This window comes from Heterodontus francisci, unplaced genomic scaffold (genome assembly GCF_036365525.1).
Source record: "Heterodontus francisci isolate sHetFra1 unplaced genomic scaffold, sHetFra1.hap1 HAP1_SCAFFOLD_185, whole genome shotgun sequence".
Classification (NCBI taxonomy): Eukaryota; Metazoa; Chordata; class Chondrichthyes; order Heterodontiformes; family Heterodontidae; genus Heterodontus; species Heterodontus francisci.
The window spans coordinates 1,183,210-1,194,861 of record NW_027140672.1 but is presented as its reverse complement, the minus strand read 5'-3'; positions in this window follow the sequence as shown (position 1 = coordinate 1,194,861).

Sequence of the window (11,652 nt, the reverse complement as noted above, 5' to 3'; positions counted from 1 at the left end):
ACTCTTCATTCCCCTCCAACTCCCCCTCCCTGCCCCTCTTCATTCCACTCCACCACCCCCTCGCTCCCTCACTTCTTTCTTCACCAACTCCCCCTCACTCCTACTCTTCGTTCTTCACCACCACCCCCTCCCCCCTCTTCATTCCCCTCCACCACAACTCCACCCCTACTTCATTCTTCACCACCTCTCCCTCCCTGCCCCTCTTCATTCCACACCAGCTCCTTCTCCCTCCCCCTCTTCATTCCCCTCCAGCTCCCCCTCACTCCCACTCTTCATTCTTCACCACCTAACCCTCCCTCCCCCTCTTCATTCCCCTCCACCATTCCCTCCCTCCCCCTCTTCTTTCTTCACCACCTCCCCCGCCCTCCCCCTCTTCATTCCCCTCCACAACCCGCTCCCACCCCCTCTTCATTCTCCTCCACCACACCCTCCCTCCCCTCTACGTTCCCCTCCCCCTCCCCCTCCCTCCCCTCTTCATTCCACTCCACCACCCCGTCCCTCCCCCTCTTCATTCCACTCCACCTGCCCTCCCTCCCCTCAACATTCCACTCCACCTACCCATCACTCCCGTCTTCATTCCCCTCCACAACCACCTCCCTCCCCTCTTCATTCACCTACACCTCCCCCTCCCTCCCCTCTTCATTCCCCTCCACCAACCTCTCCCTCCCCATCTTCATTCCACTCCACCACCCCCTCCCTCAACCGCTTCATTCCACACCACCTCCCCCTCCCTCCCCTCTTCATTCCCCTCAACCACACCCTCCCTCCCCCTCTTCTATCCCTCCACCTCCCCCACCCTCCCCCCTTAATTCCCCTCCACCTCCCCCTCTCTACCCCTCTTCCTTCCACTCCACCTCCCCCTCCCTCCACCTCTTCATTCTCCTCCACGTCCCCCTCCCTTCCCTTCTTCATTCCCCTCTACCTCATCCTCCCTCCTCCTCTGCATTCCACTCCACCTCCCCCTCCCTCCCCCTCTTCATTCACCTACACCTCCCCCTCCCTCCCCTCTTCATTCCCCTCCACCAACCTCTCCCTCCCCATCTTCATTCCACTCCACCTCCCCCTCCCTCCCCCTCTTCATTCCCCTCCACCTCCCCCTCCCTACCCTTCTTCATTCCACTACACCACACGCCCCACCCCCTCTGCATTCCCCTCAACCTCCCCCTACCTCCACCTCTTCATTCCCATCCACCTCCCCCTCCCTCCCTCTCATCATTCCACTCCACCACCACCTCCCTCACTGACTTCGTTCTTCACCACCTTGTCCTGCCTCCCACTCTTCGTTCTTCACAACCACCCACTCCCCCCTCTTCATTCCCCTCCACCACCGCTCCATCCACCTCTTCATTCCCCTCCACATCCCCCTCCCTCCCTCACTTCATTCTTCACCACCTCCCCCTCCCTCCCACTCTTCATTCCACTCCACCTCCCCCTCCCTCCCCCTCTTTATTCCCCTCCAGCTCCCCCTCCCTCCCTCACTTCATTCTTCACCACCACCGCCTCCCTCCCCCACTTCATTCCCCTCCACCACCCCTCCCTCCCCCTCTTCTTTCTTCACCACCTCCCCCACCCTCCCCCTCTTCATTCCCCTCCAGCTCCCCCTCACTCCCACTCGTCATTCTTCACCACCTCCCCCTCCCTCCACCTCTTCATCCACTCCACCTACCCCTCCCTCCCCTCTACATTCCGCTTCGCATCCCCCTCCCTCCCCATCTTCATTCCCCTCAACCTACCCCTCCCTCCCCCTCTTCATCCCACTTAACGACCCCCTCCCTCTCGCTCTTCATTCTTCACCACCTCCCCCTCCCTCCCCCTCTTCATTCTTCACCACCTCCCCCTCCCTCCACCTCTTCATTCCCCTCCACTTCCACCTCCCACCCCCTCTTCATTCCCCTCCACCCCCCCTCCCTCCCCCTCTTAATTCCCCTCCAACTCCCCCTCCGTCCCCCTCTTCATTCCACTCCACCACCCCCTCCCTCCCTCACTTTGTTCTGCACCACCACACCCTCCCTCCCCCACTTCATTCCCCTCCACCACCCCCTCGCTCCCCCTCTTCTTTCTTCACCACCTCCCCCACCCTCCCCCTCTTCATTCCCATCCACCACCCCTACCTCCCCCTCTTGAATCCCCTCCAGCACCCGCTCCCACCCCTCTTCATTCTCCTCAACCACCCCATCCCTCCCCTCTTCATTCCCCTCCGCCACCGCCTCCCTCCCCTCTTCATTCCACTCCACAACCCCGTCCCTCCCCCTCGTCATTCCACTCCACCTCCCCACTCTCCCCTCAACATTCCACTCCACCTCCCCATCCCTCCCCTCTTCATTCCCCTCCACCTCCCCTCCCTCCCCTCTTCATTCCCCTCCAACAACCTTTCCCTCCCCCTCTTCATTCCACTCCACCACCCCCTCCCTCAACCTCTTAAATCCACTCCACATTCCCTCCCACCCCCACTTCATTCTTCACCAACGCCCCCTCCCTCCCCCTCTTCATTCCACTCCACCTCCCCCACCCTCCCCCTCTCCATTCCCCTCCAACACCCCCTCCCTCCCCCTCTTCATTCCCCTCCAACACAACCTCCCTCCCCTATTCATTCCCCTCCACCTCTCCACCCCTTTTCATTCCTCTCCACCACCCCCTCCCTCCACCTCTTCATTCTCCTCCACGACCCCCTCACTCCCCCATTCATTCTTCACCACCTCCCCCCCCACTTTATTCCCTTCCACCTCGCCATCCCTCCTCCTCTTCATTCCCCTCCACCTCCACACCCTCCCCCTCTTCATTCCACACCACCTACCCCTCCCTCCCCCTCTTCATTCCCCTCCACCTCCCCCTCCCTCCCCCTCTTCATCCACTCCACCTACCCCTCCCTCCCCTCTACAATCCCCTTCGCATCCCCCTCCCTCCCCATCTTCATTCCCCTCCACCTCCCCCTCCCTCCCCCTCTTCATCCCACTCCACCACCCCCTCCCTCTCGCTCTTCATTCTTCACCACCTCCCCCTCCCTCCCCCTCTTCATTCTACACCAACTCCCCCTCCCTCCACCTCTTCATTCCCCTCCACATCCACCTCCCACCCCCTCTTCATTCCCCTCCACCTCCCCCTCCCTCCCCCTCTTCATTCCCCTCCAACTCCCCCTCCCTCCCCCTCTTCATTCCCCTCCACCACCCCCTCCCTCCCCCTCTTCTTTCTGCACCACCACACCCTCCCTCCCCCTCTTCACTCCCCTCCACCTCCCCCTCCCTCCCCCTCTTCATTACCCTCCACCTCCCCCACCCTCCCCCTCTTCATTCCCATGAGCTCCCCCTCACTCCCACTCTTCATTCTTCACCACCTCCCCCTCCATCCCGCTCTTCATTCTTCACCACCTCCCGCTCCCTCCCTCCCTTCATTGTTCTCCACCTCCACCTCCCTCCCCCTCTTCATTCCCCTCCACCTCCCCCTCCCTCCCCCTCTTCATTCCCCTCCAACACCCCCTCCCTCCCCCTCGACATTCCACTCCACCACCACCTCCCTCCATCACTTCGTTCTTCACCACCTTGCCCTCCCTCCCACTCTTCGTTCTTCACCACCACACCCTCCCCCTCTTCATACCCCTCCACCTCCCCCACCCTCCCCCTCTTCATTCCCATGAGCTCCCCCTCACTCCCACTCTTCATTCTTCACCACCTCCCCCTCCATCCCGCTCTTCATTCTTCACCACCTCCCGCTCCCTCCCTCCCTTCATTGTTCTCCACCTCCACCTCCCTCCCCCTCTTCATTCCCCTCCACCTCCCCCTCCCTCCCCCTCTTCATTCCCCTCCAACACCCCCTCCCTCCCCCTCGACATTCCACTCCACCACCACCTCCCTCCATCACTTCGTTCTTCACCACCTTGCCCTCCCTCCCACTCTTCGTTCTTCACCACCACACCCTCCCCCCTCTTCATTCCCCTCCACCTCCCCCTCTTCATTCCCCTCCAACACCCCCTCCTTCCCCATCGACATTCCACTCCACCACCACCTCCCTCCATCACTTCGTTCTTCACCACCTTGCCCTCCCTCCCACTCTTCGTTCTTCACCACCACACCCTCCCCCCTCTTCATACCCCTCCACCACCCCTCCATCCACCACTTCATTCCCCAACAACACCCCCTCCCTCTCCCTCTTCATTCACCTCCATCAAACCCCTCCCTCCCCCTCTTAATTCCCCTCCACATCCCCCTGCCTCCCCCACTTCATTCTTCACCACCTCCCGCTCCCTCCCCATCTTCATTCCACTCCACCTCCCCCTCCCTCACCCTCTTCATTCCCCTCCACCTCCCCCATCCGTCCCCCTCTTCATTCCCCTCCACCTCCCCCTCCCTCCCCCTCTTCATTCCCCTCCAACTCCCCCTCCATCCCTCTCTTCATTCCACTCGACCACCCCCTCCCTCCCTCACTTCGTTCTGCACCACGACACCCTCCCTCCCCCTTTTCATTACCCTCCACCTCCCCCACCCTCCCCCTCTTCATTCCCATGAGCTCCACCTCACTCCCACTCTTCATTCTTCACCACCTCCCGCTCCCTCCCTCCCTTCATTGTTCTCCACCTCCACCTCCCTCCCCCTCTTCATTCCCCTCCACCTCCCCCTCTTCATTCCCCTCCAACACCCCCTCCTTCCCCCTCGACATTCCACTCCACCACCACCTCCCTCCATCACTTCGTTCTTCACCACCTTGCCCTCCCTCCCACTCTTCGTTCTTCACCACCACACCCTCCCCCCTCTTCATACCCCTCCACCACCCCTCCATCCACCTCTTCATTCCCCACCAACACCCCCTCCCTCTCCCTCTTCATTCACCTCCATCAAACCCCTCCCTCACCCTCTTAATTCCCCTCCAAATCCACCTCCCTCCCCCACTTCATTCTTCACCACCTCCCGCTCCCTCCCCATCTTCATTCCACTCCACCTCCCCCTCCATCCCCCTCTTCATTCCACTCCACTACCCCTCCCTCCCCCTCTACATTCCCCTCCACATCCCCCTCCCTCCCAATCTTCATTCCCCTCCACCTCCCCCTCCCTCCCCCTCTTCATTCCACTCCACCACCCCACCCTCCCGCTCTTCATTCTTCACCACCTCCCCCTCCCTCCCTCTCTTCATTCTTCACCTCCTCCCCGCCCTCCCCCTCTTCATTCCCCTCCACTTCCACCTCCCTCCCCCTCTTCATTCCCCTCCACCACCCCCTCCCTCCCCCTCTTCATTCCACTCCACCACACCCTCTCTCCGTCACTTCGTTCTGCACCACCACCCATCCCTCCCCTCTTCATTCCATGCCAACCTCCCCTCCCTCCCCTCTTCATTCCCCTCCACCACACCCTCCCTCCCCCTCTTCATTCCCCTCCACCTCACCCTCCCTCCCGCTCTTCATTACCCTCCACCTCCCCCCTCCCCCTCTTCATTCCCCTGAGCTCCCAATCACTCCCACTCCTCATTCTCCTCATGAAAAAGGGCACAGGCATAGCTCTGGAGGGATACAAGATGGCCAGGAAGGATCTGAAGAAAGGGATTAGGAGAGCTAAGAGAGGGCATGAAAAATGCTTGGCGGGTAGGATAAAAGAAAACCCCAAGGCCTTTTACGCGTATGTCAGAAATATGAGGATGACTAGGGGGACCGTAGGTCCGGTCAAGGACAATAGCGGGAGACTGTGTGTTGAGCCGGAAGAGATAAGTGAGGTTTTGAATGAGTACTTCTCTTCGGTATTTACGAATGAGAAGGGGTGTATTACTGAAGAGGACGGTGGGAAGCAGACTGGTAAGCTCGAGGAAGTGCTCGTTAGGAGGGAAGATGTGTTGGGGTTTTTGAATAACTTGAAGATAGACAAGTCTCCCGGGCCTGACGGGGTATATCCAAGGATGTTATGGGAAGCAAGGGATGAAATTGCAGAGCCGCTGGCAATGATCTTTTCATCTTCTCTGCTGACGGGGGTGGTACCAGGTGATTGGAGGGTGGCAAATGTTGTGCCCCTGTTCAAGAAAGGGAATAGGAACAACCCTGGGAATTACAGGCCAGTTAGTCTTACTTCGGTGGTAGGCAAGTTGATGGAAAAGGTGCTGAGGGATAGGATTTCTGAGCATCTGGAAAGACACTGCTTGATTCGGGACAGTCAGCACGGTTTTGTGAGGGGTAGGTCTTGCCTCACAAGCCTGATTGAATTCTTTGAGCAGGTGACCAAGCAAGTGGATGAGGGTAAACCAGTGGATGTGGTGTACATGGATTTTAGTAAGGCATTTGATAAGGTCCCCCATGGTAGACTTATGGAGAAAGTCAGGAGGCATGGGATAGTGGGGAATGTGGCCAGTTGGATTAAGAATTGGCTAACTGATAGAAGGCAGAGAGTAGTCTTAGATGGTAAATACTCAGCCTGGAGCCCAGTTACCAGTGGCGTGCCGCAGGGATCAGTTCTGGGTCCTCTCCTGTTTGTGATTTTTATTAACGACTTGGATGAGGAAGTCGAAGGGTGGGTCAGTAAATTTGCAGATGATACAAAGGTTGGTGGAGTTGTGGATACCGAGGAGGGCTATTGTCGTCTGCAAAGGGACTTGGATAGGTTGCAGTGCTGGGCTGAAAAGTGGCAGATGGAGTTTAACCCTGAAAAGTGTGAGGTCGTCCATTTTGGAAGGACAAACATGAATGCAAAATACTGGGTTAACGGTAGGGTTCTTGGGCATGTGGAGGAGCAGAGAGACCTTGGGGTCTATGTGCATAGATCATTGAAAGTTGCAACTCAAGTGGATAGGGCTGTGAAGAAGGCATATGGGGTGTTAGCGTTCATTAGCAGAGGGATTGAATTTAAGAGCCGTGAGGTGATGATGCAGCTGTACAGGACCTTGGTAAGGCCTCATTTGGAGTACTGTGTGCAGTTCTGGTCGCCTCATTTTAGGAAGGATGTGGAAGCCTTGGAGAGGGTGCAGAGGAGATTTACCAGGATGTTGCCTGGAATGGAGAATAAGTCTTACGAGGAAAGGCTGAACATTCTAGGCCTCTTCTCATTAGAAAGGAGAAGGATGAGGGGTGACATGATAGAGGTTTATAAGATGATCAGGGGAATAGATAGGGTAGACAGTCAGAAACTTTTTCCCCGGGTGGAGCAAAGCGTTACAAGGGGTCATAAATTTAAGGTGAAGGGTGGGAGATATAAGGGGGATGTCAGGGGAAGGTTCTTTACCCAGAGAGTGGTCGAGGCATGGAATGCCTTGCCCGGGGAAGTTGTTGAGTCAGAAACTTTAGGGACTTTCAAAAGGCTTTTGGATAGGTATATGGATAAAGGAGAATGATGGGGTATAGATTAAATTGTCCTTGACAGAGGACAAAGGATCGGCACAACATTGTGGGCCGAAGGGCCTGTTCTGTGCTGTATGTTCTATGTTCTATGTTCTTCACGACCTCCCCCTCCATCACCCTCTTCATTCTTCACCACCTCCCGCTCCTTTGCTCTCTTCATTCCCCTCCGCCTACACCTCCCTCCCCCTCTTCATTCCCCTGCACCTCCCCCTCCCTCCACCCCTTCATTCCCCTCCAACATCCCCTCCCTCCTGCTCGACATTCCAATCCACCACAACATCCCTCCCTCACTTCGTTCTTCACCACCTTGCCCTTCCTCCCACTCTTCGTTCTTCACCACCATCACCTCCCCCCTCTTCATTCCCCTCCACCAACCTTCCATCCACCTCTTCATTCCCCTCCACATCCCCCTCCCTCCCCCACTTCATTCTTCACCACCTCCCCCTCCCTCCCCCTCTTCATTCTTCAACACCACCCCCTCCCTCCCCCTCCTCATTCCCCTCCAACACCCCCTCCCTCCCCTCTTTATTCCCCTCCACCTCCCCCTCCCTCGCCCTCATCATTCCACTCCACCATCCCCTCCCTCCCCCTCTCCATTCCCCTTCACCACCGCCTCCCTCCCCCTTTTCATTCCCCTCCATCACCCTCTCCCGCCCCCTCTTCATTCCCATCCACGACCCCCTTCCTCCCCCTCTTCATTCCCATCCACCTCCCCCTCCCTACCCCTCTTCATTCCACTCCACCTCCCCATCCCTCCCCCTTTCATTCCCCTCCACCTCCCCCTCCCTCCGCCTCTTCATTCCCCTCCACCTCCCACTCCCTCCCCCTCTTCATTCCACTCCACAACCCCCTCCCACCCCCTCTTCATTCCCCACCTCCTCACCCTCCCTCCCCTTCTTCATTCCACTCCCGCTCTTCAGTCTTCACCACCTCCCCCTCCCTCCCCCTCTTCATTCTTCACCACCTCCCCCTCCCTCCCCCTCTTCATTCCCCTACACTTCCACCTCCCTCCCCCTCTTCATTCCACTCCACCTCCCCCTCCGTCCCACTCTTCATTCCCCTCCAACTCCCCCTCCCTGCCCCTCTTCATTCCACTCCACCACCCCCTCGCTCCCTCACTTCGTTCTTCACCACCTCCCCCTCACTCCCACTCTTCGTTCTTCACCACCACCCCCTCCCCCTCTTCATTCCCCTCCACCACAACTCCACCCCTACTTCATTCTTCACCACCTCTCCCTCCCTCCCCCTCTTCATTCCACACCAGCTCCCTCTCCCTCCCCCTCTTCATTCCCCTCCAGCTCCCCCTCACTCCCACTCTTCTTTCTTCACCACCTCCCCCGCCCTCCCCCTCTTCATTCCCCTCCACAACCCGCTCCCTCCCCATCTTCATTCTCCTCCACCACACCCTCCCTCCCCTCTACGTTCCCCTCCACCTCCCCCTCCCACCCCTCTTCATTCCACTCCACCACCCCATCCCTCCCCCTCTTCATTCCACTCCACCTGCCCTCCCTCCCCTCAACAGTCCACTCCACCTACCCATCACTCCCGTCTTCATTCCCCTCCACAACCACCTCCCTCCCCCTCTTCATTCACCTACACCTCCCCCTCCCTCCCCTCTTCATTCCCCTCCACCAACCTCTCCCTCCCCATCTTCATTCCACTCCACCACCCCCTCCCTCAACCGCTTCATTCCACTCCACCTCCCCCTCCCTCCCCTATTCATTCCCCTCCACCACACCCTCCCTCCCCCTCTTCTATCCCTCCACCTCCCCCACCCTCCCCCCTTAATTCCCCTCCACCTCTCCCTCCTTACCCCTCTTCCTTCCACTCCACCTCCCCCTCCCTCCACCTCTTCATTCTCCTCCACGTCCCCCTCCCTTCCCTTCTTCATTCCCCTCTACCTCATCCTCCCTCCTCCTCTGCATTCCACTCCACCTCCCCCTCCCTCCCCCTCTTCATTCACCTACACCTCCCCCTCCCTCCCCTCTTCATTCCCCTCCACCAACCTCTCCCTCCCCATCTTCATTCCACTCCACCTCCCCCTCCCTCCCCCTCTTCATTCCCCTCCACCTCCCCCTCCCTACCCTTCTTCATTCCACTACACCACACGCCCCAGCCCCTCTGCATTCCCCTCCACCTCCCCCTACCTCCACCTCTTCATTCCCATCCACCTCCCCCTCCCTCCCTCTCATCATTCCACTCCACCACCACCTCCCTCACTGACTTCGTTCTTCACCACCTTGTCCTGCCTCCCACTCTTCGTTCTTCACAACCACCCACTCCCCCCTCATCATTCCCCTCCACCACCGCTCCATCCACCTCTTCATTCCCCTCCACATCCCCCTCCCTCCCTCACTTCATTCTTCACCACCTCCCCCTCCCTCCCACTCTTCATTCCACTCCACCTCCCCCTCGCTCCCCCTCTTTATTCCCCTTCAGCTCCCCCTCACTCCCACTCTTCATTCTTCACCACCACCACCTCCCTCCCCCACTTCATTCCCCTCCACCACCCCCTCCCTCCCCCTCTTCTTTCTTCACCACCTCCCCCACCCTCCCCCTCTTCATTCCCCTCCAGCTCCCCCTCACTCCCACTCGTCATTCTTCACCACCTCCCCCTCCCTCCACCTCTTCATCCACTCCACCTACCCCTCCCTCCCCTCTACATTCTGCTTCGCATCCCCCTCCCTCCCCATCTTCATTCCCCTCAACCTACCCCTCCCTCCCCCTCTTCATCCCACTTAACGAACCCCTCCCTCTCGCTCTTCATTCTTCACCACCTCCCCCTCCCTCCCCCTCTTCATTCTTCACCACCTCCCCCTCCCTCCACCTCTTCATTTCCCTCCACTTCCACCTCCCACCCCCTCTTCATTCCCCTCCACCTCCCCCTCCCTCCCCCTCTTAATTCCCCTCCAACTCCCGCTCCGTCCCCCTCTTCATTCCACTCCACCACCCCCTCCCTCCCTCACTTCGTTCTGCACCACCACACCCTCCCTCCCCCACTTCATTCCCCTCCACCACCCCCTCGCTCCCCCTCTTCTTTCATCACCACCTCCCCCACCCTCCCCCTCTTCATTCCCATCCACCACCCCTACCTCCCCCTCTTGAATCCCCTCCAGCACCCGCTCCCACCCCTCTTCATTCTCCTCAACCACCCCATCCCTCCCCTCTTCATTCCCCTCCGCCACCGCCTCCCTCCCCTCTTCATTCCACTCCACCACCCCGTCCCCCTCGCCCTCTTCATTCCACTCCACCTACCCACTCTCCCCTCAACATTCCACTCCACCTCCCCATCCCTCCCCTCTTCATTCCCCTCCACCTCCCCTCCCTCCCCTCTTCATTCCCCTCCAACAACCTTTCCCTCCCCCTCTTCATTCCACTCCACCACCCCCTCCCTCAACCTCTTCAATCCACTCCACATTCCCTCCCACCCCCACTTCATTCTTCACCAACTCCCCCTCCCTCCCCCTCTTCATTCCACTCCACCTCCCCCACCCTCCCCCTCTTCATTCCCCTCCAGCTCCCCTTTCACTCCCACTCTTCATTCTACACCACCTCCCCCTCTCTCCTCCTCTTCATTCCCCTCCACCTCCCCCTCCCGTGGCCTCTTCATTCCACTCCACCTCCCCCTCCCTCCCCCTCTCCATTCCCCTCCAACACCCCCTCCCTCCCCCTCTTCATTCCCCTCCAACACAACCTCCCTCCCCTATTCATTCCCCTCCACCTCCCCGCCCCTTTTCAATCGCCTCCACCACCCCCTCCCTCCCCCTCTTCATTCTCCTCCACGACCCCCTAACTCCCCCATTCATTCTTCACCACCTCCCCCCCCCCACTTTATTCCCTTCCACCTCGCCATCCCTCCTCCTCTTCATTCCCCTCCACCTCCACACCCTCCCCCTCTTCATTCCCCTACAGCTCCCCCTCCCTAACCCTCTTCATTCCACTCCACCTCCCCTCCCTCCTCCTCTTCATTCCCCACCACCTACCCCTCCCTCCCCCTCTTCATTCCCCTCCACCTCCCCCTCCCTCCCCCTCTTCATCCACTCCACCTACCCCTCCCTCCCCTCTACATTCCCCTTCGCATCCCCCTCCCTCCCCATCTTCATTCCCCTCCACCTCCCCCTCCCTCCCCCTCTTCATCCCACTCCACCACCCCCTCCCTCTCGCTCTTCATTCTTCACCACCCCCCCTCCCTCCCCCTCTTCATTCTTCACCACCTCCCCCTCCCTCCACCTCTTCATTCCCCTCCACATCCACCTCCCACCCCCTCTTCATTCCCCTCCACCTCCCCCTCCCTCCCCCTCTTCATTCCCCTCCAACTCCCCCTCCCTCCCCCTCTTCATTCCCCTCCA